Source organism: Capra hircus, chromosome 1 (assembly GCF_001704415.2).
Source record: "Capra hircus breed San Clemente chromosome 1, ASM170441v1, whole genome shotgun sequence".
NCBI classification, from domain to species: domain Eukaryota; kingdom Metazoa; phylum Chordata; class Mammalia; order Artiodactyla; family Bovidae; genus Capra; species Capra hircus.
Genome location: NC_030808.1, coordinates 105,324,816 through 105,340,905, shown reverse-complemented (window position 1 = coordinate 105,340,905; position 16,090 = coordinate 105,324,816). Strand labels below are relative to the sequence as shown.

Sequence of the window (16,090 nt, the reverse complement as noted above, 5' to 3'; positions counted from 1 at the left end):
AAAGCTGAAGCTCCAGTACTTTGGCCACCTCATGTGAAGAGTTGACTCATTGGAAAAGACTCTGATGCTGGGAGGGATTGGGGGCAGGAGGAAAAGGGGACGACTGAGGATGAGATGGCTGGATGGCATCATGGACTCGATGGATGTGAGTCTGAGTGAACTCTGGGAGATGGTGATAGACAGAGAGGCCTGGCGTGCTGTGATTCATGGGGTCGCAAAGAGTTGGACACGACTGAGCGACTGAACTGAAGTGAACTGAATAAATTCTTAGTGGACTTTGATTATTAAGACACAGTGCAAGGCCTACCTTTTTAACCTTTTCTGAATAGACTATTGATTCAACTTAAACTGCTTTTTAAAAATTCGATATGCACATCTGGGGAGTTTGCTACCCCTGTGCTTTACAGAAAAGTTGTGAGAATTAATATGTTTATAGAGTAATATGTGCCTTTTAGATGAAATGTTTGGTATAAAATTCAACTCTAGCATTGTTATTTAAAAGCAAACTTCTTTGGGGAAAGAAGAAAGGATTCCACAGTAACTTTTGATTAAAAGTTATGTACTCCAGCAATTTTTTCCAAAGGTGATCTCCAAGGAAGCCTTGAAAATTGTACACCCTGCCATCTGCTGATATGATGCAGCATAAAAGAGAAGTGATATGGATTTATTTTTGTCCACCTATTTTAGGTCAGTATGATTTTGTATTGTTCTCAGCTCATAATTTTGAGTTATTTCTTGATTGATTTTATTGTTTAGTTGGAACTGAATTCATGTGGCTAATTCCCTTTCTCTCTCACTCTCTTCTTTTTTTCCCTTACAGAGCAGATCCCATGTGATCTGGAATGCATGGGGTTTTGGTAGCTATGGTAACCACATCATAAACCTTGATGGATGGCAGGTGCTTTACTCACTTCAACTATTAGAACCTATGGGCACTCGATGTGTTCAGCCAAGAATGACATTTGCTCTCAGGGATCATAAAACAAAAAGAACCTTTACTTTTGATTTGGCGGTGAGGAGATAACAGACAAGTACTAACGAGGATGTAATGAAACTGGATGAGGATTACTCTGGTAAATACTGCTGAAAGGGGGAAACCTGCAGCTAAGGCAGAGGGTGTAGTTTAAATAGCAAAGCAGTGTAATCTCTCTCTACACTGTAAGTGCTTCTGGTAACGAATACTTTATTTGTATCTGTTATCTGTGAGTCTTGACACCTTGAGTTATATGTGGGTGATAAATCAAATTTTAGGGGTTATAAGTCCAGAACTTTTGAAAGTCATAACATGTTTACCTGAAAGATGGAAAAAAAACACATTTATTAGGTTTTTGATGACTTGGGGAGTGGGAATGAGGAGATGGTAGGTAGCCTGATAGACGACAGAATTGGGATTCAAAATCACTCGGATGAACTGAAGATGGTGTAACCCATGAAAATGTGGTTAGAATCAGTCAGAAAGATTTATGTTAGAAGAGCACAGGGGTCACACTCAAGGAGAAGCACTTTAGGAAGATATTGTGTATGCAAAGGAGACTAAAAGTAAGCAGCGACTCATAACAGAAAATACTGTATTTAGGAGAATAGATCACCAAGTGCTATTTAATAAATCAAGAACTTTAGAAACTGATGGGTTTGAGTAGAGAAACAAAATACTTGAGGTTGTCCCAGAGGGCTGCAACAGTGCAGGGTCAAAGGAAATATGATAAAAGGCAAAATCAACATTGACCTTCAAGAGCCTGTTTTTTGTCACTCAAAAGGCCTGATCGGCTGTCCCCTAGGTTAAAAGAAACAAACTACAAATGGAGTAGGAGAGCTCTGGATATCATCAGGACATTTCTGGGCAATGATTTATACTGATTATTAGAGAAGGTTTATTAGAAGAGATTTTGAAATCATTCTCTTTAAGCATCTTTAAAAGCAGGATGGTAATTTTGCTGTGAGAGGTAGATAGATGACTCAGGCTGTAATGGGCTCCTTGTTTCTAAAATCCTCTTCAAAGTCTTGAAAACATGGTTCCATTTCTGATCAAGGAAACATAACATTCTCAATTTTCTCTGTGGAGTTGCCTGTAAAATTCCACAGAGGGCAGATCTACTTAGTCTAATCCATCATTTACTCTAATGTTTTAAGTCTCTTGAGATTTCAACGGACCCCAACATTGTGGTAAAATGTCCTCGTTGGACATCTAATTAACTTGAGTAGATCATTTTTCCTTTTGCTTCTCTCCTTACAGCATTTTGCACATTTAGTTTAGGCATTTATATAAGAAGCCCATCAACTTTCCAAGCTCTGTTATAATATGGGGACTTAGAATAGTTTCTCTGGCAGTTTTACAAGTTATAAAAAACACGAAAGTGGCTTGGAGCCAATATAATATTTTCCTGGACCTAGCTCAATTGTTTTCTCTATTGCATACAATTATTTGGAGCATTTTGATTTTAATCAGGGTTATGTTGGCTTATGTAACATGAGACACTCAGAGTAGCCAAAGTGAAAAAACAACAGTTTATCAGTTGTTGCTGTTGCTGTAAGTTGTCTGACTCTTTGCTACCCCATGGACTGTAGCCCACCAAGCTCCTCTGTCCATGGGATTTCCCAGGCCAAGAATACTGGAGTTGGTTGCCATTTCCTTCTGCAGGGGATCTTCCCACCCCAGGGATCAAACATGCATTTCCTGCCTTGGCAGGGAGATTGTTTACCTCTGAGCCACCTGAGAAGTCCAGTTTTTCAGTAGGCAATGAGAAAACCTCGTAGAACTGGAGGGTGACAGGTACAACTGAGTCTCATTGAAGGGCTGGATTCAGGAACTGGAAACAGGTACAAAAGAATCCCGCCACACCTCCCCTTTTCCCTTGTGCCAAGAGCCAGATGTAGGTTTTTTTTTTATACAACCATGGTTATTGATGTAAGATATTGAGTTCCAATGTCAAATTCTTGTGACTTCTTACCAGACTTTCTGATAAGATCATTTGGATCAGCTGTGGCCAGGAGAATCCAGGCATATGGCAGTGTCTTCTCAAAGTGTGACCCTCAGACAATCACCTGGGAATTTGTTAGATCTGCTGAATAAAAATTCTGTGGAGGGGCCTATGACATCTGAATTTTAACAAGCCCTCCAAGTAACTATGAGGCACCATAAAGTTTGGAAACCTCTGTAGGGTGACCAGCTTATTTTGTATTCCCTCTTGGTTTGAGCACTGAAAACCTAGCATCTTGGAAACCCCTCAGTCCAGAACAAACTAGGACAGTTTCACCACTGTCTGAATTAACCATATTACAACGGTGAATAGATAGGAGCTGCAGCTTCTCTTGTTTTGAAAATACAAGGTCAAAGTGATACATGTGTAAATTAATTTTAATTTGTGAGAATTCAAATTTTGCATTAGAGAGCTCAGCCAAGTCAGGGAAGTACTGTGTTGCCATGGATCATCAAATGTATTTCATGATTGAACTCACTCAGGGGAAGGGTAAGAATGTTTGTTTCATTGTTTGTTCTTTCCAGAAGTCTGCAACTCAAGGGAGTTATCATTCTACATTAAATCAAAAACCTCTAAACACCTTCATCGTAATGAAAAAATCTTTCACAATGGACAGTTTGAAAAATGTAAAAGTTATTCTCCGTCACTGAGATTTTATGGGGAAAGCTGGTTCTAAGTACTACCTTTCTAAGCTTCCTAATAAATCAACACTATTGAAAACATTTAAAAGTGTCACTGTGGCATAGAAATTATCCCCATAGAAAATTATGACTTTTTTTCGCTTTTCTATTGCTTCAGAACACTTTACAAAATTGCCAATGTCTGCCACTCCTCCAAACCCTATAGCAGATGTGAACAGAATCATATATCGGGAAACATGATGGCTGTGCATTCATAAGAAAGTCTTATCGAACAAAATGCATTAATGCTTCCTAGCTGTATTGGGATTCATAGTAAATCACCAGGAATCATATTCTGGGGGATTTAAAAGAGACTTAGAATCTCTTAACTTAAAATACTTAAAGGAGAGCAGGTCTGAGGATTTATAGAGTTTACAAATTTGCTAATACTGAAAACATTGTTATTCTAGAAAGTCTTTATTAAGCAAAATAAATAACACCTTTTATCTTTCCAGAGGGAAACTTTAAGAGGAAAGTTCTTTGGAAGGAATGTGTTGCTTTCACATTCCATTCAATCAAAAATACCTGGCTGATGACATACTGAAGTTTAATTCTTTTAAGAGGCCCACTGGTGAGGGTTCATTTATCCTTGTCTGATTTATGAGTTAATCTTGGATCAAACAAAGATTGATAGGTAAACCTATGTCAGTTGATGAAGTAAATATTCCACAAACACCTTGCTGTGAAATATTAACTTGTTTGGACATTTCTGAACCTTCAGATAAGTAAAATTTCTGGGAGGGAAGCTATTCCCCTATGTCTATCATGCTTGATTTGGAGGAAAATTTAGACCATTAGATTAAACTTCCTAAATTTACATGAGAAAGCTTGAGCCATGGCTTAGCCAAGGTTACAAGGTTCAGGGTGCTCATCTCGTGGGGAAAACACTGAGAGCTAAATTTGATCTACCCAAAAGTCACTTATGTGAATTTTCCTCAAATTTTAGCCTATTGTTTGGAAAATGAAAAGTTTAGTTTGGGAAAGAGAGGCTTTAGAATTTAAAGGTATAATATGTATAAATTTGATAGGGTCATATCAGGTATACATAAACTAGAACTCTGTTCTTTTTCTAATAACTTATTTTCCCCTCAGTCTTCATTTCTGTTTCTCACAGAAGATTGAAAAATTATTTTTTAATTGAAGTATAGTTGATTTACAGTATTAATGTTAGTTTCCACTGTACAACATGGTGAATCCAAATTTATATATTATATTCCATTTAAAGTTAAATCTTTAAAAAGAAGAATGGAATTTTTGTTTTTATTTATTTGTAAACATTAAAAAATTTTTAGTGGAGTATAGTTGATTTACTATGTTGTGTTACTCTCCACTGTGGAGCAAAGTGAATCAGTTATATATATACATATAACATATATCCACTCTTTTTATATTTTTTCCCCCATAAAAGTACTGAGTAGAGTTTTCCATGCTATGTATTTATGTCCTTATTAGTTATCTATTTTATTTATCCACCCTCCCTTTTCCCCCAACCTACCGCCATGGACATAAGATTGTTTTCTACATCTGTGACTCTATTTCTGTTGGAAATTTTTATTTCTACATATTCCAATCCCTTTCACCTTAAAACTGAATAGTTCTTAAGTCCAACAGTTTCAAATATGCTTTTAGAGTCCAGTTTGGGTAAAATTGATTCGGTTACTGCTGGATTCCCAACACTGTTCAGTTGAATGGTCTTTCTTTTTCCCTTTCTCTGAGTCCACATCCCTCCTTCTTCATCCTCCTCTGGCATCGATGACATCTGCAGCCTGTAGTAAAACACCTGCCAGGAGGAGAGGATTGGCCTGACTGCTGTTGTACAAACCCTGGCTTGGTTTTTGGTACAGACCATATCTCATCACTAGTGCCCTGCAAGGTGACTCTTTTGGTTACTCTGCTCATAAGGCTTTTTAGCTAATTGTGAGATACCCAGGGCTTCTAAGATGTTCACTGCTCCAGCCAATGCTTGTGTGATTCTTTCAGCTTCTTGAGGGGCTCAATGCCTCCATTACTCATGCTCTCAGCCACCATTTAAAGAAGATTGTCTGGCCACAAAAAGCCCTAATGGATCCTTCCCACATCTGAAATGGAAAGAGAGAACAGACCCAGGTAACACACAAGCCCTTTCTTTTCTTACCTCTTTCAGGTTAGTTGCCATTTCTCTTTGACTCTCCTTTCTTACTGCTCAGCATAAAAGGGCCCATTTGTGGGCTTTATTCCATAGCCAACTCCTATGGGAACAAGAAAGCCCCTGAAATTAACAAATCTTTAAATTTCAGATCTCCCAAATTTCATGGCTAAACTGATTGAATGCTACCTTCTAATGGATAAAGATAAACCTCTTCCTTCTTCAAACTCTTCAGGCTCAAACATCCATTTATTTCTCTTTTTAAATTGAAATATGGTTAATTTTGTGTGACCTTGTGGTGCAATGGTAGCATGTCAGACTCCAGATCAGAAGGTTGTGTGTTCAAGTCACGTTGGGGTCAGATTGGTTTTTTGGGCTTCCCTGGTATCTCAGACAGTATAGAATCTGCCTGAAATGCAGGACACCTAGGTTCGATCCCTGGGTCAGGAAGATCCCCCAGAGAAGGGAATGGCTACCCATTCCAGTGTTCTTGCCTGGAGAATTCTGTGGACAGAAGAGCCTGGCAGGCTACAGACAAAGGGTTTGCAAAGAGTTGGACACAACTGAGTGACTAATACACACATATTAATTTATAATGTTGTGTTAGTTTCAAGTATATATCAAAGTGATTCAGTTATACAAACAAATATATTCTTTTTCATATTCCTTTCCTTTATATGTTATTACAAGATATTGAATATATCAATAGCTCCATGTGCTATACAGTAGGTCCTTGTTGTTTACCAATTTATGTGTAGTAGTGTATACATGTTAATCCCAAACTCTTAATTTATCTCTCCCAACTCCTCCCCAATTTATGTGTAGTAGTGTATAAATGTTAATCCCAAACTCTTAATTTATCTCCCCCAACTCCTCTCCAGCTATCCTTTTTGGTAGCCATAAGTATGTTTTCTATGTCTGTAACTCTGTTTCTGTTTTGTGGATAAGTTCATTTGTATCATTTTTTAAGCTTCCACATATAACTGATATCGTATGTATTTGCCTTTCTCTGATATGGCAATATTTCATTATTTTTTAATGTCCATTTATCTCTTGAGTTGGTTAAGGCCAAAGGATTAGTACTGACTCATTTACACCTTTGATGGATTTAGAGCTTAATCCTCAGTGCTGAAATCATATTTGAATTCATGTATTTTAGAATAAGTGTTATCTTACTCTAATTTTTTTGTAGGCAACAGCTTCTGAAGTAATCTATATCCTTTTAGTTTAGCCACCAGAGGAGGGAAGAAATCAGCAGGGATCTGGAGAGAATAAAAGAAGATTTTATTGATATTTATCCCTAGTTTCCTGTGGCTTTGGATGATTCAGTGTGTATCAGCAGAGAAACAGTAACCATCTGATATAATTGTAAAGATTTTGTGGCTGGCATACTTAATACCAGTCATTGATTAAGCCGTTTGGAAGACAGTGGGGAGAACCTACACTTTTTTCATTTTGTTTCACGGAACAGCTTTGAAAGGTGAAAAAATAGGTAAGTTTAGACATTAAGAGAGCATATTTCAAACACTAGCAAAACTCCACTAAAAAGTGGATTCTGTCCAAATGAAAGGATGGCTGACTCACCAGAATGATGTTTTTGACATACCATGACCAACATTTGGTGAGCTCTTACTGTTGGTCAAGCACTGTTCTACTTTATGCATAATAAATAATTCAGTCCTCATGACTCTTTGAGGTAGCTTTGTTATATTACCCATTGTCAGTTTACAGATGAAGTGATTAAGGCCCAGTGGGGTTAAGTAGCTTGCTCAAGTCTATCAGCAGGTAAGTGGCAGAGCTGGGATTATGAACCCAGGTGTCTGTGCTTCTAGCCACTCTCCCATGCTATTGGTTTCTCAAAGATATCATTACATCTAACTATCAGGATTCTTATACCAACCTGCGAGTTAGGTATTAAGAAGGCAGCATGTCATCCTACAGTGTGGTTGTCTTTGCTGGGCTGGACTGAGAGGCCCCATGTTCCTCCCATCTAAAAGAGTGGTGATGCTATTATTTGCCTTCTCTAGATTTATTCTAAAATATGGCTCTGGGACCCACACAGAGTTAATTCAGCATGGTGGGCTGGGGTTCTGCAATCTACATACTTTCAGTGGTGCCCAGATGGTTCTAATGTAATGCAGGTTTCTGGTTTGCTTTCTTTGAGTGCTCTCAGTCTAGTTTTAATCCTTATGTAATACTTCTCCACACATTTCAGGCAAAGGGAGCAGTGCAAAGGCGCTGGAGTAGGGTGGAATAAGATTTGCATGTTTAAAGATCAGGAAAAAGACCAGTGTGGCTGAGACTTGGTGAGAAATGGGAGAGGAATAGAAAATGTGACCACAGGGGTCAGACCACATAGAGCCTATAGGCTATGGTATGAGTTTCGCTTTTAATACTACATAAAATAGGACACCATGGAGACTTAACTGCAGGGACTAGCATGGTCAAGTTTAATGTCTTAACCATCAAATGAAATTCAAGCAGGTTTTTCAAAATAAAATATTTTCACTAGGCTCTCCATCTATGAGGAGATAGAAATCTGGGCTACTTTTCTGAAGATATTTAAGTTTCTTTAGATATTTCTTTCCACAAAGTTATTTTTAGCTTATGTTTTATATGCAGTATCATAGGCCATTTTACTGAAAACTTGAGACAGTTATTTCTTAACTCTTTTTGCCTTTTTTCAACATAAAATTTGAAATTCTGTGCACTAAAACCCGTGTTCTCGAATATACTGTATTCGTTTTCGTTTCCTACTATAACACATTAACACAAATGTAGTCACTTAAAATACCACAGATTTACTGTCTTGCAGTTCTGTAGGTTAAAAGTCTGACACAGATCTCACTGGGCTAAGATGAAGGTGTCATCAGGCCTGTGTTCCTTTTGGGAGGCTTCAGGGGAAATTCGTTTCCTTGCCTTATCTCTCTTCTGGAGACCACCCATTCCTTGGCTTCTGGCCTCCTTCCTCCGTCATCAGATCCAGCAATGTGAATCTCTGATTGTTCTTCTGTAGTCACATCTCTCTTTGACCCTAGTTGGTAAAGGTTCTCTGCTTTTAAACACTTATGTGATTAGCAACACCTGGATAACCCAGAATAATCTCCCCCATCTCAAGGTCCTCAACCACAGCAGCAAAATCCCTTTTGCTGTGGAGGATGACACGTTCACTGGTTCTAGGGATTAGGATGTGAACATCTTGGGGTGTGGCGCTATTCTGCCTACCACACTGCTGCTGCTTTTAGAAGGAAATTGCCTTCCAATTCAAGTTTTTATAAAGAAAAATTCAGTGTAACATAAAAGTTAGGAGCTGGTTTGAATCTGGTATTCTGAACGGTGATTTTTCAGTGAGGTTTTCTTCTTTCTCTCTATGAAAACAACAGAATATTTCATCATTTTCTGAAGCCTTTACCAGCCCTGTTATGCCTTAAATGTGTACAGAAGCTTCTATATTACACATAAATTGTTTTTCTTTCAATTGTTTCCTCAACTCAAGTATTCTTTCCTCTTATTTGTGCATTATCTTGATGTCAAAGCATTTCTCAACTTGACATTTTCTTTCCAAGGCTTTAGGCTTCCATTGCACAGACTTTTTATTGCTTCACAGGACAAACTCATCACAAAGTTGTTTTTATTCACTACCTGATTACATCGCTTTCTGACACCAACATCATTTTAACCTCTAAAAAGTATAGATGTTTCATATGATGTATGTTCAAAAGGTGATAGATCAAAGCAATTAAAATTTTGCTTGTGTTCTTGGTCAAGCGTCAGCTTTAAAAGGAATAGATTTATGTTTATCTGATTTAAACCATATACACACACACATGTATATATTGCATGAACTTTCACTCGTAATCTTTCCTCATTGTCTTTTCACCTGGCAGCTGACAACCTATGAAGTGGACTGTCAGGTACTTAGAATTCTGCCGCTGCTGCTAAGTCACTTGAGTCATATCCGATTCTGTGTGACCCCATAGACGCAGCCCACCAGGCTCCGCTGTCCCTGGGATTCTCCAGGCAAGAACACTGGAGTGGGTACTTAGAATTCTACTGAAAGTTTAAATACAGGTGGAAAGAATTTGAAATGTATAATTACCAACCAATGTTTTATGATCATCAAGGATTTTGTTATCTATTTCCAAAGGCTGTGCAAGCTTCTTTTATCAGAGTTACTATGAACTTTTTCATATAGGATTTGTATTTAGCATTATAGCTTTTTTTTTCTTTGTACCTTTTTTTAAAATATAAATTTATTTATTTTGATTGGAGGCTAATTACTTTACAATATTGTATTGGTTTTGTCATACATTGACATGAATCCACCACGGGTGTACACGTATTCCCCATCCTGAACTCCCCTTCCACCTCCCTCCCCATACCATTCCTCTGGGTCATCCCAGTGCACCAGCCCCGAGCATCCTGTATCATGCATCAAACCTGGACTGGCAATTCATTTCACATATGATAATATACATGTTTCAATGCCATTCTCCAGGACATGGAAGCAACCTAGATGTCCATCAGCAGACAAATGGATAAGAAAGCTGTGGTACATACACACAATGGAATAATACTCAGCCATTAAAAAGAATATATTTGAATCAGTTCTAATGATGTGGATGAAACTGGAGCCTATTATACAGAGTGAAGTAAGCCAGAAAGAAAAACACCAATACAGTATACTAACACATTATAGCTTTTTAAGCAAATCTTCAATTTGAGAAGTACATGACAGTGCATGTGTATGTCTATTCTACTTAGCAGAAAGGACCAAAAAAAAAAAAAAAAAAAAAAAGACCTTCTTCACATGTTTTGTCATTTGATTTGCTCTGTCTCCATGTTTTTGTAAATGTTATGGCTGTTCGTTGACAAGTCTGTAATTCTTCAAACAGGACGACTATTCAAGAGAAGATTTCAGTTTTTAGCACTTGGCTTTTAAATCTTTTTTCTCCATAAACATGCAGTTTAAATTGTAAAAATGCCAGTTTGAACTTCAGCTACTCAAATTCAGATATCAACCAAAGTCTCCTTAATGCCCATGGTATTTCATCTTTGCTCAAATCTCTACTTTTTTTCATGTTATATTCAGGGAACTTTGACCTGCCTACTCTACAGCTTGAGGGGTAGGAGAGTCTACTTTCTGTATCATTCTAAAATCTCTCTCTACATTTTTAAATCCCAGTTTTTCTGACTTTTGCCAAATTTTGAATGATAGTTAAGTTCCCTTGCAGATTAGTGATATATTCTGAATCCCCCAGGAGGTGGGCTGTGTGAGGGACAGCTGGTAAATGAATATAGATTGGCATCATCATTATTGGGGTCACTGAGGAAGCTGGGTTATAGGAGTGGCTTTTAGAAAATCTGTTTTCTTAATCTCTTGATTAAAACATATGAATCTTTTGAAAAGTATATTTCAATATAAACTAACCCAATTTAGGAAAATATCTAGGGCTATAAAATAGTTACTTGGTAAATTTGAAATGATGTTACTGCTCAGCTTGTGAAAATATTCAGGTCAACTTACACCAATTTGAAAATACTGTATTTGCCAACAAATGGCACAAATATATCATAGGCCTAAAAATTGGTTTATAAAACAATCTACACATTGCATGTGGAGTCAAGATATTTTAAGGATGTGCTTGAGGGAGTGCAAACCTTCATTTCATGGGAAAATAAAGAACTCCGTGCAAAGGAAATTGATGTTATGCCAGAAAGTGCCCTATCTGAAATATGTATACACACTGTGAAGGGGAAAAGAAAGCCATCTGTCTAATGCATGACTTCTAAGTACTGAAAACAAATCTAGACTATAATGGGTATAACTCAAAATTTAAATTCTTCCATTAACAATCTTAAGGTAATTAATTCTTATAAGTGAGAATTGATTGGGTGAAAGATGGTATAATTTGATATGGAGTATTTAAAGCTGAATAAAACATGGCCTGTGCTTTCAGGACCATTTGATTGGAGAAAAAAAGTATGCATGAAAGTAATGACTGAACTTTATAGAGTGTTCACTGCCTTCAAAAAACAGAGTTCAAATATTGTGGGACTTTAGAGCATAAACCAGAGAAGGCAATGGCACCCCACTCCAGTACTCTTGCCTGGAGAATCCCATGGGCAGAGGAGCCTGGTAGGCTGCAGTCTATAGAGTCACTAAGAGTTGGACACGACTGAATGACTTCACTTTCACTTTTCATTTTCATGCATTGGAGAAGGAAATGGCAGCCCACTCCAGTGTTCTTGCCTGGAGAATCCTCGGGCCGGGGGAGCCTGGTGGGCTGCCACCTATGGGGTCGCACAGAGTCGGACACGACTGAAGTGATTTAGCAGCAGCAGGAGCAACAGCAGAGCATAGACAATTACTTTTAACTGATTTTGGAAAAACTTAGTGGAATTGGTATCTGAAATGGGCCTAGGTTGTTCCCCCCCGCACCCCCCCCGCCCCCGCCCACAAATCTAGGCTTTCAGAAGGAACAGTACAGGGGAGGCTTGGAATGTTGACTGTAGAGGACACAGTTCAGCTGCAAATGTGAAAGGACAGAGTGAAAAACACGTGGACCAAACTGGCACTCCTGCTACATTCCACCTGAAGACATATTTTCACTGGCTTGAAAAGTATCAAATTTTCCTTTGAACTAGTTTCCTATATTTAAAAATCAGGAGGTTTTATATAAAAATATAGATTTCTGGGACTTCCCTGGTCCAGTTATTAGGACTCCATTCTTCCACGGCAGGGAGTGTGGGTTCAGTGTCTGACTGGGGAACTGCTCATGACTCACAGCATGGCCAAAAATTAAAAGAAAAATTTTGTTTAAATATATGGCTTCCTTCTCCTGAGACAAGAGACTCACCTTGTTCCCTGGCAGGTCAGTGGGACTTGAGGAACAGCCTCTTCAGATGGCCTGCGTCGGTTTTTCTGCCCCAATGCCTGCTCACCTCTGTTGGATTGGAGGTCCCACTACCAAGTTAAGACCAGATCATGGAGGGTCTTGTATGAACAAATGAGAAAACCTAACTTTTTGTTGTTCAAAATGGATTTTGAAAGAAGGAGTGACATAACCAGAACATTGCTATGATTATGTTATACATGCTATGCATGAGCTGTATTTCACGTAGCTTGGAAAAGTGAGATATTACAGGTGGAGAACAATTAGGAGGCTCCACAATAAGTCAGGTGAGATAGAATGAGGGTGAAACTAGGAGAGGGGCCAGCGAGAGAATTATGAATGTGGAATTTGTAAGATTTTGTGACTGTTAATCTCTGTGAGGTTTACCAGAGGAAAGAATTCAAGGGTCTTATTTGTCTTCACCTCTCTCATCCACATAGTGCCTGCATAGTGTTGATTTGTACTTAAGGGACATTGGAGCAAACAACCCTATGAAATTTTGGGGTTTATTTATTCTAAATATGCTAAGGATTTTGTTCATGTATTATGCAGGATCTTTTCAGGATTATTCACAAGAGAATTTTTTCTCTGGTCTTGGTACTAAATGGAAACATGAATGCACGTACTGAACAGCTGTATGGTTTTCTTTGTCTGGATACTGTGAACTGTGTAACTACTTGTGCCCATCCTTTTGCTTTGGCTAAGGGAAGCTCAGAGCTAAATGTATGACTGTATAATTTTACTGTAAGCACTTTGTGTGTTAACTTTATTTGTGGCTTATTGTGGAATTTTAAGTTACCTTATCCTTTTAAAGAATGACTTAGAGTATAAAGGATATATTATAATCATATTAATTGATCTCATATATATAAATTAAACATGAATTTCCCCTTTTATGGCTTTATAAAGATTAAATAGAAAGGTATCTGGATTTGATAAAAAGTAAAATAAGGACAATACTTTATGAGGATTCTCAAGGTTTGAAAATCTAGGACAAATTTATTGAGTCAAAGACAAACCAAAAAAAGTTATTTAGAAATGGGAAAATATTACAGATCTGTTATTAAGTTCATTCTTGGTTAGAAAAAAAACTTATTTCTTTATAAAAGACCATCTAAAAATATGCACATCTAACATTAGCATGGTATTCATTCTGATTTGTGTGTGCACAAATTCTGTCCTGGTGTGTGCGCGCTCAGTTGCTTTTGTTGTGTCCAACTCAATTCTGTTCTGGAATTATGGTTAAAAAAAGTTTTCCAGACTTGGGAAAACAAAACAAAATGAAACAAACCTGTCTTTGTCTCAAAAGTAGATTAGGGACTATAACCCACTGAAGTATCTTTCTAATAAGTAGACACTAATGTGGTAGTTCTAGTCCTTGAATATTTTTGCTTGGATTTTCAAACAATTATATATGTTCTTTCAGCATAGTTTTCACATTCTGAAACTACTGGCATGAATAAAAGATGTTTCCTGTCTTACAATGGAAAGGCATTGACTATGATGAAAACATTCAAGGCAAAACATTTAAGAAGACTGAAACAATTTGATAAGTTGTTTTGGTTTATATAAAAAAGCTAATTACACCTTCAAGGACTGTAGAAACTGTTATTACTTATTTTATTTGAAATTAATACCTCTGATATCAATTCAGATTGGAGAGAAAAGCATTACACTGGGAGTCAGATTTATTTCAGATCAACTTCCAATGTGTCAATATCAGAAAACTTGGTTAATCTATCTGCAATTTACTTTCGGTTTTACTTTCTAAAATGGCATGGTGTCTTTGAGGTAGTCAACCTCTTCCAATTCTAACACTGTATAGTTTTTATCTCTATTATCCATATGTGGCTGAAAGATTCATGCTAGACAGTTCCTCTCTATGCATAAAGAGGTCCTTTGGGTTTGAGCCTTTTGTCTTTTAAGAGCTTCCTTTTGGTTTTACATTTGTCTCTTTGCTTTGTGCCTGCCTATTTTAAATTCGACTCTATCATTGACAGCTTCATAAAGTGAGCGGAAATAGATCATGCTGAGGAGAAGGAAGATTGATTAAAGAGAAAGATGAATAAGGCTGAAGGAGAAGAAGAGGAATGTGTCAAAGCTCAGAAAATAGTTAATCAGGAGAGTAGTAAGAGAGGGTCGAGAATCATAGCCTCAAAACCTTTTTGATTTGGAAAATATATCTTTATGTTATCGCTATATTTAGAATTAAGTATTTGAACAAATTCCCTCAGACCCTTTCTATGTGTCAAGGACCTTGGGTCAAATGTGTCTCATTTTATTCTCCTTTTGCTTATTTTATGTCTCTTACTGACTTCTGAAAACAAATTTGTCTACTCAATTCAAACAATCTGTTCATATTTGAGTCTATTCTTGTTAAATTATTAGAGCTGATTCTTTTGTAAGTTCAGTTCAGTTTAGTCGCTCAGTCATGTCTGACTCTTGGCAACCCCATGAATCACAGCACACCAGGCCTCCCTGCCCATCACCGTCTCCCGGAGTTCACTCAAACTCACGTCTGTTGAGTCGGTGATGCCATCCTGCCATCTCATCCTCTGTTGTCCCCTTCGCCTCCTGCCCCCAATCCCTCCCAGCATCAGAGTCTTTTCCAATGAGTCAATTCTTCGCATGAGGTGGCCAAAGTACTGGAGTTTCAGCTTTAGCATCATTCCTTCTAAAGAACACCCAGGACTGATCTCCTTTAGAATGGACTGATTGGATCTCCTTGCAGTCCAAAGGACTCTCAAGAGTCTTCTCCAACACCACAGTTCAAAAACATCAGTTCTTTGGTGCTCAGCCTTCTTCACAGTCCAACTCTCACATCCATACATGACCACTGGAAAAACCATAACCTTGACTAGATAGACCTTTGTTGGAAAAGTAATATCTCTGGTTTTCAATATGCTATCTAGGTTGGCAAAGTCATGCTTAAAACCCCGCTTAGTTTCTGGAATATACCCTCTCTTGTTTCTCATCTGACCTCCCTTACGATGCTTTTCCATTTCCATTGCTGGCTGTTTTATTTTGTTTTGTTTTGTTTTCATTTTGGGGATGGAATTTAAATGTTGAACTGCCCCAGCACTCCCCTCTCAGGCCTTGTATCATCTTCACTTGCTCTGATCTTTAGGTGGTCTTACCCAGTATTCCTGTATTAAGTACCATCTATATGCTGAAAACTCTTAATTGTCAGAACTCCTGTAGGGACCCCATGAGAAACCTGCTAACTATACAAAGCTGGCTTACTAAACTTCCTAAGCAAGGAGAGAGTCTCACCTTGACAAAACCTCAGGGCTTCTCAAAAGGGGGACATAAGCAAGGACCCTTATAGGGTTCTAAGGGCTGGAGTTAGTCATCTGGTAGTTTGAATATGAAAGCAAGTATGTCTGGGCAGGAATTGATCAGAATTCAGTG

At 37.9% G+C, this 16,090-nt stretch overlaps 1 non-coding gene across 1 annotated transcript; it reads left to right on the top strand.

Moving 5' to 3' along the window:
- On the top strand, window positions 6,073-6,144 carry TRNAW-CCA. Its single transcript has one exon. It is a non-coding gene; the product is annotated as a tRNA-Trp (tRNA).